This window comes from Pipistrellus hanaki, assembly GCF_964339955.1.
Source record: "Pipistrellus hanaki genome assembly, chromosome: 15".
In the NCBI taxonomy this organism is placed as follows: Eukaryota; Metazoa; Chordata; class Mammalia; order Chiroptera; family Vespertilionidae; genus Pipistrellus; species Pipistrellus hanaki.
In genome coordinates, this window is record NC_140517.1 from 31,303,600 (window position 1) to 31,322,592 (window position 18,993).

The following is an 18,993-nucleotide window of genomic DNA, read 5'->3' on the forward strand; positions in this document are numbered from 1 at the left end:
TGTGATGATATTTGGAGGAGAGGCTTTAGGAAGGTAATTTGGTTTAGATTATATCATGAGGGTAAGAGAGAGAAAGAGATATCTCCATGTGAACATAAAATGAGAAGGCAGCTGTCTACAAGCCAAGAAGTAGACCTTCATCAGAAACCAAATCTGCCAGCACTTTGATTTTGGAATACTCAAGGTAATACAATCATTTCCTGCTTAATTGTATGCCAGTCAGAAATGAGGTTATATTCTCTTAATATACAGTAAGACAAAGACACTTTATCATTAGGGGAGTGTAATCCTAACTTTATTAACAAGTTCTGTAAGTTTTGGGGAATTTATAAAACTTCTGTAAGCCCCAACTTCTTCATTTTAAAATAAGAATAATGAAACAGAAAATATGTGACAAATATCATTCCTAGAGCAACATCACCAAAATGTTAAATTCTACTTATTATCTATAGAGTTGACAATACATTTATGAAAATAATTATAAATCTTTGTTATTGGACATACACTCTACAAAGATGGAACATTTTGACACTAGTGACAAAGAGAACAGTTATAGTAGAATTTTTTATGTGACTAGGTAAGTTGATATTTAGATTGTTATAACATTAGGATGTTATATGTCATCCTCATGGTAATTAATAAAGATATAGCCATAGGACAAACACAAAAGAAAATTGGGAAAGAATCAAAATGTGTCACAAATATTAAAAAAAAAATGAGGGCAATAATGAAGAAAATGAGGAGGGAATGCTGTGAAGACATACAGAAAACAGCAAAATAGTTCTTTTCAGTCAAAATGCAGATTGCCAAAATGGATTTTTAAAGAATGACCCAACTATGCTATGTACAAGATACTTTAGACCTAAAGACCCGAACAGATAGACTGTAAAAGAATGAAAGATAGACTTGTTCTGACTCTGGTCCCAGAACGGATAAAAGTAACATCTTAGTCGCTCAGGGAGGGTTGATTGGCAGCTGAGGGGCAGCAGAGGTTTCAAGGAAGCTAGGCAGCGATCCGCTGGACAGGATTTCCAGCCGGGTGGCCAACACTGCCACAGCGGCGGCAGCAGCAGCGGAGGCAGAGGCAGCGGCGGCGGCGCTGTGAGAAAGGAGTGGCTTCTCTGAGGCCTGGAAAGCCCACTGCGGAGAGGTCCATCCAGTAGCTGAGACGCCCGAGTTGGCGCTGGCGCGTGGATTCAAAGGAGTTCTTCGGTCACCCACGGAAAGGTCAGAATTTGCGGGGAAAGCCTGAGAGATCGCGATCCCGCGGCGCCGGCAGCCACGGTAGCCTGGGAGTTCCGGCCCCGCCTCCATGGAGCGCCCGCAAAGCTGAGCCCTAAGAAGGCTGCAGCGACATCTAGTGCTGGGTTTGGCATAAGCTTCCCCAGAAGCGGGAATTTTTTTTTTATTTTTAAAAAAAGCCAGGGGACACGGGACAGAGTGTTAAGAATCGCGGCTGTCCCGCCAAGGGCAGAACATCTGGACACCTCGGCGCCTGATCCCCTTCACCCCCTAGCTTCAGAATACTAGGGAAGAACAGCCTAGTTGGGCATATCCGGGGAATTTGCAGGGAGAAAGTGCCTCCCTGGAAACAAGGGATCGGAGCCAGAAGAGATAGTCTGGGAGCCAGCTGGCACCCTGCCAGCTAGAACCATAGAGAAAGAAGGCCGGAGCAACCAAAAAGACTGGGAGGTCAAACCGGAAACACTGACACCTAAGAGCTGAATTACAAACTGCCCTTTTTTTTTTTTTTTCTCTCTTTTTTTTTCTTTCTTTTCTTTTGTCTTTTAATTAATCAAAAATAAATGGACACAAATATCTAAGATATAGTCTACTAAAAATTAAGGATTACCTTACAAAACTGAGGTGCAGTGGAAAGCTGGGAACTGCAAGACTGTCTGGTCCGAGAATCAGAAGTGCCAAATACATTAACTGAGGAAGTGAGTGATCAGTACTGGTCATTTTTATGCTAATTTTGCTATACTTTATTTTATTTTCATTTTTTACATCTTTTATTTAATTTTCATTTTTCATATCTTTTACATAAGAAACAATTTTTTTTCTTTTTTCCTTACTTGATTTTACCTTTTCAATTATTACATTTTTCAATCTCTATCATCACTATTACTACTGCTATTTTGCAATTATTTAAGAAAAATTTTTTATTTATTTTTTTTTTCTTTTCTTTTTTTTCTCTCTCTAGTACCATTTTATTTTTTCTTTATTTTACATTGGGAGTAACCCTCATTCTATTTTAATCTCTACTATAGCATCATTCAACCCTATCTCAACTCAACCTTTACACTATCACTCTCTTACTAAACTTTACCCTTTAGTCTACAGTTTATCCTATCCCTTTCCGGCTTTAGTTTTTCCTCTATTCTCTCTGTATACCCCCTGCTAAAGCTCTCACTATACTTATAGACCTAAGTTCCAACCCCTGATCCAAGTGTATAAATACCAATCTCTGCACTATATTAACTAGTTTAAAAAAAAAAAAAAAGCCATTCTCCCCTCTATCCTTTTCACATTGTATGTGTGAAGGTTGATTATTGTGAATTTTTATGCCTTTCAGTGAAATTGTTATGCTTATTCCTGTATTGTTATTTTTGCTTTGTATTTTTTTTTAAATCCTCTGTTTTTGTTTGTTTCTTTTACTTCTGTATATCATAGCCTTACTTAATAATAGTGGATATTGTAGTTTGTATTAATCTCCAAGTATTGTTACTGGCATTGGCTGGGTCCAGAGGTTTTTCTATGGCAATTTTCTCCACATATATATAGTTTGTTTCCCATTTCTCTTTTAGTTTGCTTCTTCTCTCTCTTTCTCTCTCTCTCTCTCCCTCTTCTTTTTTTTCCCCCTGTTTTCCAACTTCATTTTGTCATTACTTTTTTTTTCTTCTTCTTTTTCTATCTCTTTATCCCTCTTTTTTTGTAATTTACTTAATTTTTTTTTAATTTTAATTTTATTTATTTTTTTAATTTTTCTTTATCTTATTTTTACCTTTATTCCTTCTCTCCTATCCCCTAAGTTGCCTTTCTCTAGTGGTCACCTTTATTAGAGGTTATTAATATTGTAAATACATTCCTGTTAAGTGCCTCTTGTGTTGTACCTGGTAGTGTTGTATTTTGTACCTCAAAATCAACGCAGGAGAAGGAATACCACATAACCAGACATCCTGAAAAGAGAGGCCATGGGGAGACAAAAACATAGTCCGCACTTGAAAGAAAAGCAGGCATCACCAGAAAAGGAAGTAAACGAGCCAGAGGTAAGCAGCCTGCCAGAGCAAGAATTCAGAGTAATGATCATAGCATGGCTAAAAAGAATGGAAAAGAAATTTGACGAAAGCCAAGAAGAAATGAGAAAGAACCATGAGGAAATGAAGAAGAGCCATGAGGAACTGAAGAAGAACCAAGAAGAAATGAAAAGTGACATCGCTACCATGAAGAACTCAATAGAAAGCATCAAGAGTAGACTAGATGAAGCAGAGGACCGCATCAGTGGGCTAGAAGATAAGATGGAAAAAAATACCCAAGTAGAGCAACTTCTAGAAAAAAAGATTAAAAAGCAGGAGGAGAGCCTACGGGAGCTTTGGGACAAAACAAAACAAAATAATATTCGAATAATAGGGGTTCCAGAAGGAAAGGAAACTGAGGTAGACATGGAAAAAGTATTTCAAGAAATAATGACAGAAAACTTTCCTGAAATAGAAAAGAAAAAACCCACACAAATCCAAGATGCCCGCAGAGTCCCAAGCAAAATGAATCCCAGAAGACAGACTCCAAGGTACATTATAATTAAATTGGCAAACAACAACGACAAAGTAAGAATCTTAAAAGCAGCCAGAGAGAGACAGAAAGTTACATACAAAAGAACCCCCATTAGACTAGCAACTGATTTCTCAACAGAAACTTATCAGGCCAGAAGGGAATGGGATGAAATATACAAAGTCATGCAAAGGAAGGGTCTGAATCCAAGAATACTGTACCCAGCAAGGCTATCAATCAAAATTGAAGGGGAAATCAGGAGCTTCACAGACAAAAAAAGACTGAAGGAATTTATCTCCACCAAACCAGCAATGCAAGAAATGCTAAAGGGTCTACTGTAAAAATAAAGAAATAAGAAGTGAAGAAGGAACACGAGTATAGAATAAAAATGGCGTCAAATGAGTACCTATCAATAATAACCTTAAATGTAAATGGATTAAATGCTCCAATCAAAAGACATAGGGTAACAGATTGGATAAGAAAACAAGACCCATACATCTGTTGTCTACAAGAAACCCACCTCAGAAAAAGAGATGCACACAGACTGAGGGTGAAGGGATGGAAAAAAGTTTTCCAGGCAAATGGAAATGAAAAGAAAGCTGGGGTAGCAATACTTATATCTGACAAATTAGATCTCAGAGTGAAGGACATAACAAGAGATAATGAAGGCCACTTCATAATACTAAAGGGAACAATCCAACAAGAAGAAATAACCCTGGTAAATATATATGCACCCAATACAGGAGCAACCAAATACATTAAAAAACTGCTGGAGGACAATAAGGGAGAGATTAATAGCAATACAATCATAGTAGGAGATTTTAATACCCCACTGTCACCCTTCGACAAATCATCTAAACAAAAAATCAGCAAAGAAATATCAATCCTAAATGACTCACTAGACCAGTTGGAATTAATTGACATCTTCAGGACACTCCACCCCAAAGCCACAGAATATACATTCTTCTCAAGTGCACATGGGACATTCTCAAAGATAGACCACATTTTGGGACATAGGCAAAGTCTCTTCAAATTCAAGAAGATAGAAATCATATCAAGTATCTTCTCAGACCATAATGGCATAAAACTGGAAATTAACTACAATAAAAATAATCCAAAGAAATCAAACACATGGAGACTAAACAGCTTGCTATTAAACAAGGACTGGGTTACCAGAGAAATCAAGGAAGAAATTAAAAACATCCTGGAAACAAATGACAATGAAAGCACAACAATCCAAAATCTTTGGGACACAGCAAAAGCAGTTTTGAGAGGGAAGTTCATATCCTTACAAGCCTATTGCAAAAAACTAGAAAAAATAGTAACAGATGATCTAACTCTACAACTCAAAGAGTTAGAAAAGGAGCAACAAGAAAAACCCAGTGTAAGCAGAAGGAAGGAAATAACAAAAATCAGAGCAGAGATAAACGACATAGAGACCAAAAAAACAATACATAAGATCAACAAAACCAAGAGCTGGTTCTTTGAAAGAATAAACAAGATAGATGGACCTCTAGCCAGGCTAACCAAGAAACAAAGAGAGAGGACCCAAATAAACAAAATCAGAAATGAAAGAGGTGAAATAACAACAGACCCCACCGAAATACAACGGATTGTTACAAAATACTATGAACAACTCTATTCCAACAAACTGAACAATGTGGAGGAAATGGACATATTCCTAGAAAAATACAAACTTCCAAAACTCAATCAGGAAGAATCTAAAAATCTCAATAGACCAGTGACTTGGGAAGAAATTGAAACAGTCATCAAAAAGCTTCCAGCAAACAAAAGCCCAGGGCCAGATGGCTTCACAGGAGAGTTTTACCAAACATTCAAGGAAGAACTAAAACCTATCCTCCTCAGACTATTCCAAAAAATTCAAGAGGAAGGAACACTTCCAAACTCCTTCTATCAAACCAGCATCACCCTAATACCAAAACCCGATAAAGACAACTCAATGAAAGAGAATTACAGGCCAATATCCCTCATGAACATAGATGCCAAAATCCTCAACAAAATTCTAGCAAATCGGCTCCAGCAGAGCATCACAAAGATCATACACCATGACCAAGTAGGATTTATACCAGGAATGCAAGGTTGGTACAATATCCGCAAATCAATAAACGTGATACATCACATAAACAAGTTGAAAGATAAAAATCATATAGTCATATCAATTGATGCAGAAAAAGCATTTGATAAAATCCAACACCCTTTCCTGATAAAAACTCTTAACAAGGTGGGAGTACAAGGATCATACCTCAACGTAATAAAAGCTATTTATGATAAACCCACAGCCAACATCATACTCAATGGGCAAAAACTAAAACCATTCCCTCTAAGAACAGGAACAAGACAGGGATGCCCACTATCGCCACTCCTCTTTGACATAGTACTGGAAGTACTAGCCATTGCAATTAGACAAGAGGAGGAAATAAAAGGCATCCAAATTGGAAAAGAAGAAGTAAAGTTATCCTTATTTGCAGACGACATGATATTGTATATAAAAAACCCAAAAGACTCCATTAAAAAACTAATTGGCTTAATAAATGAATTTGGCAATGTAGCAGGATACAAAATTAACAGCAAAAAATCTATGGCATTTCTACTGTATACACCAACAGTGAGTTTATAGAAACAGAGACTAAAAAAGCAATTCCATTTACGATCGCACCAAAAAAATTAAGATACCTAGGAATAAACTTAACTAAGGAAGTAAAGGACCTATACGCGGAAAACTACACGACACTGAAAAAAGAAATAGAGGAAGATGTAAACAGATGGAAGAACATACCATGTTCATGGATTGGTAGAATCAACATCATCAAAATGTCCATACTTCCTAAAGCAATCTATAAGTTCAATGCACTCCCCATTAAAATACCAACAGAATATTTCACTGACCTAGAAAGAACTCTCCAAAAGTTCATTTGGAACAATAAAAGACCCCGAATAGCCACAGCAATCCTGAGAAAGAAGAGTAAAGTAGGAGGTATCTCAATACCAGACTTCAAACTGTATTACAAAGCCACTGTTCTCAAAACAGCCTGGTACTGGCACAAAAACAGACATATAGATCAATGGAATCGAATTGAGAACCCAGATATCAACCCAAATCACTATGCTCAATTAATATTTGACAAAGGAGGCACTAATATACAATGGAGTCAAGACAGTCTCTTCAATAAATGGTGTTGGGAAAATTGGACAGATACATGCAAAAGAATGAAACTAGATCACCAACTTACACCATACACAAAAATAAACTCAAAATGGATACAGGACTTAAACATCAGACGGGAAACCATAAAAATACTTGAAGCATCCACAGGCAACAAAATCTCAGACGTATGCCAAAAAAACTTCTTCACTGATACTACCCCTAGTGCAATGGAAGCTAAAGAGAAAATAAACAAATGGGACTACATCAAAATAAAAAGCTTTTTTACAGCAAAAGAAACCATCAACAAATCAACAAGAAAGCCCACTGTGTGGGAGAACATATTTGCAAATGTTACCACTGATAAAGGTTTAATCTCCAACATCTACAAACAGCTGATACAACTAAATAAAAGGAAGATGAATGATCCAGTTAAAAAATGGGCAATGGACCTAAATAGAATATTTTCAAAAGAAGACAGAAGGAAGGCCAAAAAGCACATGAAAACATGCTCAAAGTCACTAATTATCCGAGAGATGCAAATCAAAACAACAATGCGGTACCATCTCACACCTGTCAGAATGGCCAACATCAACAAATCAACAAACGACAAGTGTTGGCGAGGTTGCGGAGAAAAAGGAACCCTCGTGCACTGCTGGTGGGAATGTAGACTGGTGCAACCACTGTGGAGAACAGTGTGGAGTTTCCTCAAAAAACTGAAAATGGAACTCCCATTTGACCCAGTAATCCCACTTCTAGGAATATATCCCAAGAAACTAGAAACACCAATCAGAAAGGATATATGCACCCCTATGTTCATAGCAGCACAATCTACAATAGCCAGAATTTGGAAACAGCCTAAGTGTCCGTCAGCAGATGATTGGATCCAAAAACCATGGTACATCTACACAATGGAATACTATGCTGCCATAAAAAAGAAGGATTTCTCATCATTTGCAGCATCCTGGATGGAATTGGAGAACATCATGCTGAGTGAAATAAGCCAATCAATGAAAGAGAAACACCACATGACCTCACTCATTTGTGGATAATAAAGAACATTATAAACTGATGAACCATAAGATAGATATAGAGACAGTATATCAACAAGTAGACTGTCAAGTTACAGCGGGGACGGGAGGAAGATCTGGGGGAGATAATAGATCAACCGAAGGACTTGTATACATGCATATAAGTGCAACCAATGGACACAAAACTCTGGGGAGGGAGGGGATGTGTGGGAGGGAGGGAGGGGGTCAAAAAAAAATCAATAAAATATATTAAAAAAAAAAAAAAGAATGAAAGATAGTCCATGTAAATAATAATAAAAAGAGAACAGAATAGCTAATACTAAAAGAAAAGTGACACTGAGTAAACAACTATTAAGAGAAAGGGGTATATCAACCAAGAAATATATGAATTATAAACATGTTTACCAGACATCAGAGCCTCAAGATATATGAAACAATCTGATAGGACTGAAAGGAGAAATATTTGTACAATAATGGATATATCAATACAGTCATAATCCACATAATAATGATTTAGTCAGCAGTGGACCACATATGTGACAATGGTGCATCCTATATAATAAAAGGGTAATATGCAAATTGACCCCAATGGCAAAACAACCAGTCGCTGTGACATGCACTGACCACCAAGGGGCAGATGATCAATTCAGGAGCTGCCTTGTGGTCAGTGCACTCCCACAGGGGGAGCTCCGCTCAGCCACAAGCCGGGCTGATGTGGGAAGTGGGCCTAAGCCATCAGTCAGACATCCCCTAGAGTTTCTGGGCTGCCAGAGGGATGTCTGACTGCCAGCTTAAGCCTGATCCCTGGGGGAGCAGGTTTAAGCCGGCAGGTGGACATCCCCTGAGGGGTCCTGGACTGTGAGAGGGCACAGGCCAGGCTGAGAGTCCCCCATCCCCACCCATCGTGCACGAATTTTCATGCACCTGGCCTTTAGTAAGATTATAATGAAGCTGAAAAATTCCTATCACCTAATGACACTGTAGTCATAACAGAGTGAAGAAGAGGCTAGAGAAAATAAAACCTGAAGAAAATTCACAGTAGTGTGTTTGAGGGGTTTTGCAGACCTCAACAAGCTTCTTAAAATGTTTGAAAGCATGGACCCCAACACCCCTCGTCACTATGGCCCTGCCTGCAGCCACTTGCGAATTCTCCAGCATCAAGCAGCAGTTTGGGTCCTTGTCCCCAGCCTGGGGTCTCAGGCTGGCAGCAGTGCACGGACCCATGCAGTGATCTTCTCCGGGCCCAGCCTGGGTTCTCAGCCACTGAGTCACACCAGTCAGGCAGATATGGAGGAATCTTAAATGTTTTTTTTATATATATTTTATTGATGTTTTACAGAGAGGAAGGGAAAAGGATAGAGAGCTAGAAACATCTATGAGAGAGAAATATCTATCAGCTGCCTCTGCACAGTCCCCACTGGGTATGTCACTGGTACATGACCTTGACTGAAATTGAACCTGGGATCCTTGAGTCTGCAGGCCATTGCTCCATCCACTGAGCCAAACCAGTTAGGGCTGTCCAATATGTTAAAGAAAATACCCTATCTAATAAAGAGGGAATATGCAGGGGAGGGCATTTGGGGGTGACCAGGCTGTCAGGGAGGGCAGTTGGGGACAATCAGGCCACTAGGAGACCAGTTAGGCATCGATCAGGCTGGCAGTGGAGTGGTTAGGGGGTGATCATGCTGGCAGGTAGAAGCGATTAGGGGCAATCAGGCAGGCAGGTAGCAGTTGAGCCAACAGTCCAGGATTGTGAGAGGGATGTCTGACTGCCTGTTTAGGCCTGGCAGTCGAACCTCCCCTGAGGGTCCCAGATTGGAGAGGGTGCAGATTGGGCTGAGGGGCACATACCCCGTGCATGAATTTCATGCACTGGGCCTCTAGTATATAGAAAAAGCCTAATATGCTAAGTGTCTGGTTGTCTGGTCATCTATTCAATCTAAGTGTAATATGCTAATGATATGCTAAGGCCACCCAACTGCTTGCTATGATGTGCACTGACCACCAAGGGCAGACGCTCCAATTGGTAGGTTAGCTTGCTGCTGGGATCCAGCTGATCGGGGCTGAGTGAGATGGGCCAGACATGCCCTGGAGCCCTCCCGAGGTCCCTCCTTGGCTGGCCAACCTCCTGCATCCCTCCCTGGTTCTGATCATGCACCAGTGGGGTGGGGTCCCTTGGCCTGGCCTGTGACCTCTTGCAATCTGGGACCCTTAGGGGATGTTGGAGAGCCAGATTTGGCTCAATCTCACAGGCCAGGCCGAGTTCCCATAATGAGCCTTAATGAGCAATCAGCCAGGACCTGAGGCTGGGCCTTCCCCCACCCCTGTGGGGCTTGACAGGGAACCTCAGGCCGCAACCTCTGCCCAGCGGGCTTGATGGGGAACCTGAGGCTGCTGCCCCCTCCAAGTGGGACCTGATGGGAGACCTGAGAATGCGGCTCACACCTGGCAGGACTTGATGGGATCTCAAGGTGTGCCCCCTGCCTGGTGGGGCTTGACGGGGGATCTCAAGGGATGCCCCTTGACCCGGCCCAGGCTGGGGGACCTCAAGCCATGCCTCCACCCTGGCACTAGTCCAGGGGACCCGAGACTGCACCCCACCACCAAACAGGGCTTGACAAAGGTGAATCTAGCCCAATGGGGGGTGGGGCTGACCGGGTCTAGGTCTCATGCAATCTTTGCACCCCAGACTTTGACAGGAGGAATTTTTTCATACATATTTTACCAATTTTCTTTCATCTGACACTTCTATTATAGAGAAAGGGCAAATATCAATATTAAAATATTTCCTCTAATCCCCTTTTAATGTGCATGAATTTCATGCACTGGGCCACTAGTATAGTATAACTTCTTTCTTTGAGGTTTTTTCTGTGCCTTTCAGTTGTGTATTAAATGTATTTTTTTGTTTATTGCTGATTACTCTTAAGCATTTAACTGTACTGCAAGGTTTTATTTGTATATATGAAGTTTATACAAATTTTATACCCACTATCTTACTTTCTCCCTTTACTTAAAACCAATGTATGACAATTTGTGTAAGAGGAGGCCTTCCTTCCCCTGGATGCCAGCACTGGCTTCCATCTGGCACCTGGGATCCGGGCTTCTCTCCTCTGGCCTCGGGCAGGCACCCGGGACCCGGGTTGGCTTCCCTCTGGCCCCAGCTTTCATCAGGAAGGATGTCTGGAAGATGACTTGTCTAATTAGCATATTACCCTTTTATTATTACAAAAGATTATGTTAGCCCTGGCCCAGTTTCTTAGAGTGTTTTCTGGTTAGCCCAGGTTATGGGTTCTTCCCTCTTTAGGGCACATAAAAGAATCAACCAATGAGGCCTTGCCAGGATAGCTCAGTTGGTTAGAGAGTCCTCTCCATATGCCAAAATTGTCCATTCAATCTTCAGGTCTGGGCACATATAAGAATCAACCAATGAGTACATAAATAAGTAGAACAACAAACCAACATTTCTCTTTCTCCCTCTCTCTAAAATAAATTTTAAAAATAGGTTAAAAGTAACTACAGTAAAATATTTGGAGACAGCATCTTTGCAGTTAGGAAAGTTATTTTTATACCTAACAAAATTCATCTGGCCTGGAGGTAATTGGAAGTCTCCTTGAGGAACTCAAACTTACATTCCTTGATCTCTGTAGGCCATGTTTTTTTTTCTTCTAAGAATGGGAATAACACTGCTTAATTCACTTCTTTTCTATGCAGTGGTTGACACTATCCTTCAAATTTTAAAGTTGTTTCTTAGTCCAGGACTTCACAAATTTGTTTGTTCGTCTAACCCTCGGCTTACATCACTTAAACTTACCCCTTTCAACAGGACTCGAAAAGAACCCATAAGATTGAAAGGCTATGTCTCCAGTCTGAAGTCTAAGCAAGTTCCTTGGAATTGGCTTTATGTTTTATTATTTTACTAGAGGCCTGGTGCACGAAATTTGTATGGGGGGGTGTTTCTTAGCCCAGTCTGCACCCTCTCAAATCTGGGACCCCTCGAAGGATGTCCGACTGCCCGTTTAGGCTCTATCCAGTTAGGATTGGGCCTTAACGGGCAGTTGGACATCCCTCTCACAATCCAGGACTGCTGGCTCCCAACTGCTTGCTTGTCTGCCTTCCTGATTGCCCCTAACAACTTCTGCCTGCCAGCCTGATCACCCCTAAACACTCTTCTACAGCCTGTTTGCCCATAACTGCCCTCCCCTTCAAGCTTGATCACCCCTAACTGCCCTCACTTGCAGGCCTGGTCCCTCCCAACTGCCCTCCCCTGCTGACCATCTTGTGTCCACATGGGAGCAGGATATTTGACCACATGGGGGCAGCCATCTTGTGTTGGAGTGACATCAATTTGCATATTATCCTTTTATTAGATAGGATTAAATAATATAGAGGCCTGGTGCATAGGTGGGAGCCAGCTGGTTTGCCCTGAAGGGTGTCCTGGATAAGGATGGGGGTTCCCTTGGGGCATGGGGTGGCCTGGGTGAGGGGCCTCTGGTGGTTTTCAGGCTGGCCATGTCCCCCAGTGACCCAAGCAGAGGCCCTGGTATCTGGGATTTATTTATCTTCTATAATTGAAACTTTGTAGCTCTGAATGGAGCCAAGCCTCCTGCTCTCTCCATGGCTGCAGCCATTTTTGTTGGGATTTATTTATCTCCTATAATTGAAACTTTGTAGTCTTGAGTGGATACTGGGCCCCCCAGGACAGGAGGAAAGCTTGGATTCCTCCATTGCCAGGAGCAACCCTAGCCTCCTGCTCTCTCCATGGCCGCTGCCATCTTGGTTGGGTTAATTTGCATATTGGCTCCTGATTGGCTGGTGGGCGTGGCTTGTGGATGTAGCAGAGGTACAGCCAATTTGCATATTACTCTTTTATTAGCTAGGATTTGTCTTTATTTTTAAAAATCTATTTTATTGCTTTTTTAAGAGAGGAAGGGAGAGGGATAGTTAGAAACATTGATGAGAAATATGAATCAGCTGCCTCCTGCACACCACTACTGGGGATGTGCCGTCAACCAAGGTAGATGCCTTTGACTGGGATTGAACCTGGGACCTTTCAGTCCACTAGCTGACACTCTATCCACTGAGCCAAATTGGTTAGGGCAGGATTTATCTTTATTTTTATTGTTTCCTGCAGATGTTCCCATTTTCCTCTCCTTTGCCTCCTCCACCCAGCCTTTGGCTTTCTTTTTAAAGAAAACAACAGTTTTTATTTCTGTTCTATACAGATGCTTCAGGTTTTACATGCTTTAAACAATTTATTTCCACCTCCTCCCCCTGTTCTCAGTGGTTGAACAGAGACCTATGAACCAGGAGGTCATGGCCGCATTCCTCTCAGGGAACAAGACCAGGTGGTGCCTGTATCTGCAAGTAGGGGGCGTGCAGGAGGCAGCCAATCAATGGTTCTGTCTTGATGTTTCTATCTAAAATCTATAAATATTAAATAATTTATTAGTTCAATTATATAACCTTTCTCCTATCAAATTAAAAAATACAATCACTGTGATATATACAGTGATTCTTATTTAAACTTTCAATTACATACACCCACACAAAATTATGAATCTAGTTTCTCCCTCTCTACGACACACCCAAGTCTCTCTCTCTCTCTCTCTCCCTCTCTCTCTCTCACTGTGATATATACAGTGATACTTATTTAAACTTTCAATTACACACACCCACACAAAATTATGAATCTAGTTTCTCCCTCTCTACGACACACCCAACTCTGTCTGTCTGTCTCTCTCCCCTCCCACCCCCCCTAGCAAAGCCTGCCTCACCCCTGCCTATTCTCCTCAGGCCAAGACATTTAATACAAGTCAGCTCAGAATGCCAGCCTCTTTCGCAATTTCAGAAACTCCTCCTCTTTGGCTTTCCCCATCCGTTTCACGTTTAGCAATCCCTCCTTACCAGCCTCCCCAATACTTTTGCAGGTTCTTAGTCTGCCTCTCCTTCAGCGTCCCCGGTGGGGCTCTGGGACTCAGAAACTTAGATCCCACAGCTCCTCTGCACGGAAGAACCCCAAACCAAAGTTACTTCGGAACAAAGACCAAAACAGCGACTCAAGGAAACCTGTGCACTCCTGGGGCGCAGCGGCACTCCCAGAAATGTCCGGGGCCGTAGCTTGAGCAGGCTGAGAAGAATCAGGGTGAATTTCAAACGGTGCAGCCACGCGTTTCCAGCCCCAGCTCCATTTCCCAGAAGGGCCGCGGTGCCTCTTATCTTTCCTTGGAAACTAGTTTCTCTTTCTGAGCCTTTCCCACTGCTGGACGGTATGGCGGATAAGGGAACGAAGCCCGCTGAACGTGTCGGAGTGGCCTTTTTCAGGAGCCACGGCCGTTAGGATACCGGCTCCCCGAAGCCTCCGGCGCGCCGTTGGGTGAGGACCGCAGTCGTTTGGCTGGGTCGCAGTTAGGCTTGGACAGAAATCCTGACGTTCTGGAGCCATCTTGCCCGCCCCAGGTAGGTCTCTGACTGCATTGCCCAGAGGACTCCTCAGCGTAACGGGATTCTCGCGTTAATTCAGCCTCTAAGTCACGCGCTGGCGGGACCCTCGGGTCTACACCAGCAGCTGCTGCAGTTCTGCGGAGGGGCTCTGCTGCTCCCGGAGCTCCGAGGGCCTGAGGTGAGGACGCTGGGGAGGGCGGGCCGGAGCCTCGGCTTTGTACCCGGGAGGTCAGATTTAAATGGTGGGATTTCCTCTACCTGGAGACTGACCGTGTGGGTGTGACTTGGCTAAAACCGTGTGCAGCGCAGTCGGGGAGCCTGTGACTGCTGGTGTGATGGGACGGTACCCCGTGCGTGCGTGCGTGCCTGTGTGTGTGTGTGTGTGTGTGTGTGTGTGTGTGTGTGTGTGTGGTTGGAGCCACGTGCAGCTTTGTATGGGCAGGTGTATGGCTCGGGGATGTGATAGCGTTTTGTCCCCGTCGGGGTGTGTGATTGTGTGACCCCGTGTATGTGAGGGTCCCTGTGAATACTTTGTGGTTTTATCTGTGTTTAGTGTGATTGTGACTCTGCAACCAAGTACAGGTAGACAGTGCTTGTGACCGCCTGAAGCCTTGGGTGTGCGGCCCTGTTGCTTTGATTGCGGGTTACTTCTAGCTTTATGCTACCATTGTGGTTATGTGATTTGGGAGACTGGATAAATGTATGAGGTTTTTTTCATTTATTTATACCTCTCTTAGCACTATACTGTAATTGTCCCTGGTTTTTAAATTTTATATGAACGCTCTCTTTTTTTTTTTTCTTATTTGTACAACTATGTTTTTGAGAATTTTCCATATTAGATATAATAGTGATTCCTTTAAAAAAATACGCATTTATTGATTTTAGAGAGGAAGGGAGAGGGATAGAGATAGAAACATTGATGAGAGAGAAACATTGATTGGCTGCCTCCTACCTCCCTTTTTACACCCCCCCCCCCCCTCCATTTGAGCCTGAAACCCCAGCATGTGCCTGACAAGGAACCTGTGATCTCTAGGTTCATAGGTTGATGCTCAACCACCGAGCCACATCAGCTGGACTGTTTCTCATCCTTTCTAGTATTGATGGATTTGAGTTACTTCTAGTCTGTTTTACTTTATAAGCAATGCTGTGCAAACATTCTTTTACATAAGGTATGTAAAAGTGCATGAGTTTATATACCAATGGAATTACTGGGCTGTATGATATCTTCCACTTTACTAAATAATGCCAATATTTATCAAAGTGGGTGCACAAATTTATGTTTGCACAGCAATGTTTGAAGCATTTCATTGTTCTATATCCCTACCAAAACATGATATATTTTTTTTACATAGTCCTATTTTCTTTTTTTTAAAAAATATTATTGTTGAAGGATTTACATATTTTCTCATTTTCCCCCATTAACCCATTCACCCCCCCCCCCTCCCCGGTATGGTAGTTTTTTAAACATTTTTATGAGATATGGTGTATATTATAGTAAATGCATAAAGTTAAGTATACAGCTATATAATAATTTCTTGCCCAAAAGATTCCTTCAAACTTCTTCCCAGTTATTTTTCTCCCAGAATCACTAATCAGAAACTTATCCCATTAGTTAGTTTTACGGATTCTTGAACTTCATATTTAAATAGAATTATATAGCATGTACTTTTTTTTTTATCCCTGGTTTCTTTTGTTCCACATTATGCCTGAGATTCATCCATATTAGAAAAACCACAAATTTACCCCGGCCTGTGTGGCTATGTGGTTGACATCAACCTATGAAATTGGAAGTCATGGTTCTATTCCAGAGCAGGATTAGTTGTAGGATTAACCTCCAGTAGGGAGCATGTAGGAAGCAGGCGATCAATAATTACCTTTCATCATTGATGTTTCTATCTTTCCTTCCCTTCTTCTGTGAAATCAATAAAAAATATATGTTTTTAAAAACAACAAATTTACTAACTACAATAAAGTATTTCTGTGAAATTTTTCTTTAACCTTATATGATCAAAAACTGTTTCCAATTTTATTCTTTTCTTTTCCTCCTTCTTCAGCGTAGTTTTTTTTTACTCATTTTTTATATGTTTAGCTTTTTGTGTGTACCCTTTGGGTTCCCCCACATCCTGGTTGATTGTTGCATGTCACAGTATTTTGAGTATGAAGAAATGTGGTTCTTGTCTACTCCCTATAATAAATCAATCTCATTAGTTTCTGCTTTGTCCTTATGCTTTTTATTTTGCACAAATGAATAGGGACATGTATTCTTTCAAATGAACTCTTTTTTGCAATCAACCTGAAGATTATTATGATAAGTGAAATAAGCCAGTCAGAGAAAGACAAATACCATATGATCTCACTTATATGTGGAATCTAATGAACAAAATAAACTGAGGAACAAAATAGAAACAGAGGCATAAATACCTGGAACAGACTGATAGCTGTCAGAGGGGAGAGGGAGAGATGAAAGAAGGTGAAGGGATTAGCCAAAGAACATATTGTATATGCGTAACTTATAGACACAGACCACAGTGATGGCCAGAGGGAAGGAGGAGCAGGGGCTGGATGGAGGAGGGACGAGTGGAGAAAAGAAGGAATGGGGATAACAATAAAAATAAAGAAAAATAAAATAGAAACAAAATACCATACTGTTCTGAACATTGCTTATTTCACTTAATGATATTATGTATACTGGATATTACTCCACAATTCAAAGAGATATTCATAGCTTTTGTTTATATAGTTGCATAATAAATATTTTAATATATAGATTTATCATAGTTTATTCAACCACTTTTTTTAAATCAATTTTTTCACTTTAAAAAAACAAGTCCTTATACTTCAGATTATTACAGTTGTTGCTCTTTTTTTCTCCTCATAGCTCGCCTACACCCAGTTCCCACACTCCCAATGCCCTTAGCCTTCTTCCCCTATTGTACTCATCCTTAGGTGTATGATTTTTTCCAGTCTCTCCCCGCCCCCTCCACACCCTCTTCCCCCCCAAGATATCACTCCACTCCCTTTCTACCCTGTTTCCCTGAAAATAAGACAGTGTCTTATATTAATTTTTGCTCCCAAAGATGTGCTAGGTCTTATTTTCAGGGGATGCCTTATTTTTCTATGAAGAAGAATACGGTACACATTTATTGTTAAATGAAAATAAAGGAAATTTATTACCTGTATATGGTACAGTAGTACGGTAGTTGTCAACACAAACCAGACAAACTGTGAATTGTACAGTATCAAGAATTTACTCATTTATTTAATGTCAATCATGTCATCATCTTCTGCAACTTCATCATAACAATCCAATTCCTGAATTTCCAGGTGAATTTCTTGTGACTTCATTTCTTTCAAAATCAGTGGACCAAATCTCTCATGTTTAGCCTAGGGGGGCCTTATTTTCGGGGGATGCCTTATATTTCACTCAGAAGGAAACCTGTAAGTAGGTCTTATTTTCGGAGGATGTCTTATTTTCGGGGAAACACGGTATGCCCCTGATTCTATTAGATTCACCAATTTATTCTCTTCATCAGATTTTTTTTCCACTTGATTTTTAGATTCACTTGTTGATAAGTATGTATTTGTTGTCACTTTGTTGTTCATAATTTTTATCTTTACCTTTTTCTTCTTCTTCCTCTTCTTAAATACTTTTCAGCATTTCATGTAATACTGGTTTGGCAGTAATGAACTCCTTTAGCTTTTTCTTGTCTGTGAAGCTCTTTATCAGACCTTCAATTCTAAATGATAGATTTGCTGGGTAGAGTAATCTTGGTTGTATAATAGGTTCTTGCTATTCATCACTTTGAATTTTTTGCTACTCCCTTCTGGCCTACATAGTTTCTTTTAAGAAATTTGCTGACAATCTTATGGGTACTCCCTTATAAGTAACTAACTGTTTTTCTCTTGCTGCTTTTAATATTCTCTCTTTGTCTTTTGCTGTTGGCATTTTAATTATGATGTGTCTTGGTGTAGTCCTCTTTTTGGGGTTCTCTGTGCTTCCTGGACTTGTAAGTTTATTTCTTTCACCAGGTGGGGCAAGTTTTCTGTCATTATTTCACTAAATAGGGTTTAAATATCTTGCTCTTTCTCTTCTTCTGGTACTCCTATAATTCAGATGTTGGTACACTTGAAGTTGTCCCAGTAGCTCCTTACATTCATATTTTTTGGATTAATTTTTTTCTTTTTGCTTTCCTGGTTGAGTGTTTTTTGCTTCTTTGTATTTCAAATCTTTGACTTGATTCTTGGGATTCTCTAGTCTACTGTTGGATCTCTTATTCTTTGTTTTAGTCAGTGTATGCTTAGTTTTTAATTGGTCCTTTTTCATATCCTTGAGGATTTCACTAAATTTCTTGGAGGTTTCTAGAAGATCCTTGAGTAACCTTATAACTGTGGTTTTGAACTCTATATACTGTAGTTTGATTTCCTCCATTTCTTTCATTTGTGACATGTTTTTTTGTCTATACATTTTGGCTGCTTCTCTGTGTTGATAGGGTGGCTTTGTGTGCTATGTGTCCTATAGGGCCTAGTGTCTCAGCTTCCCCAGTCACCTGAGGTGGATACTCTTGGTGTACCACTTTGTGGGTTGTGTGC

General features: G+C 40.8%; 1 protein-coding gene across 13 annotated transcripts in view; it reads left to right on the forward strand.

Moving 5' to 3' along the window:
* The window catches only part of ZNF566 (zinc finger protein 566), a 148,576-nt gene that overhangs the window by 78,874 nt on the left and 50,709 nt on the right, over positions 1-18,993 (forward strand). For 9 of the 13 annotated variants that reach the window (XR_014796887.1, XM_084905221.1, XM_084905222.1 and 6 more), the window contains exon 1: positions 13,726-14,418. The exons of 2 other annotated variants lie outside the window; for them this stretch is intronic. The gene's annotated coding sequence lies outside the window, so the exon portion shown is untranslated. Of the gene's footprint in view, positions 1-13,725; positions 14,582-18,993 lie in introns of those variants that run through there. 2 more of the 13 variants (XM_084905228.1, XM_084905225.1) reach the window with 2 other exon arrangements.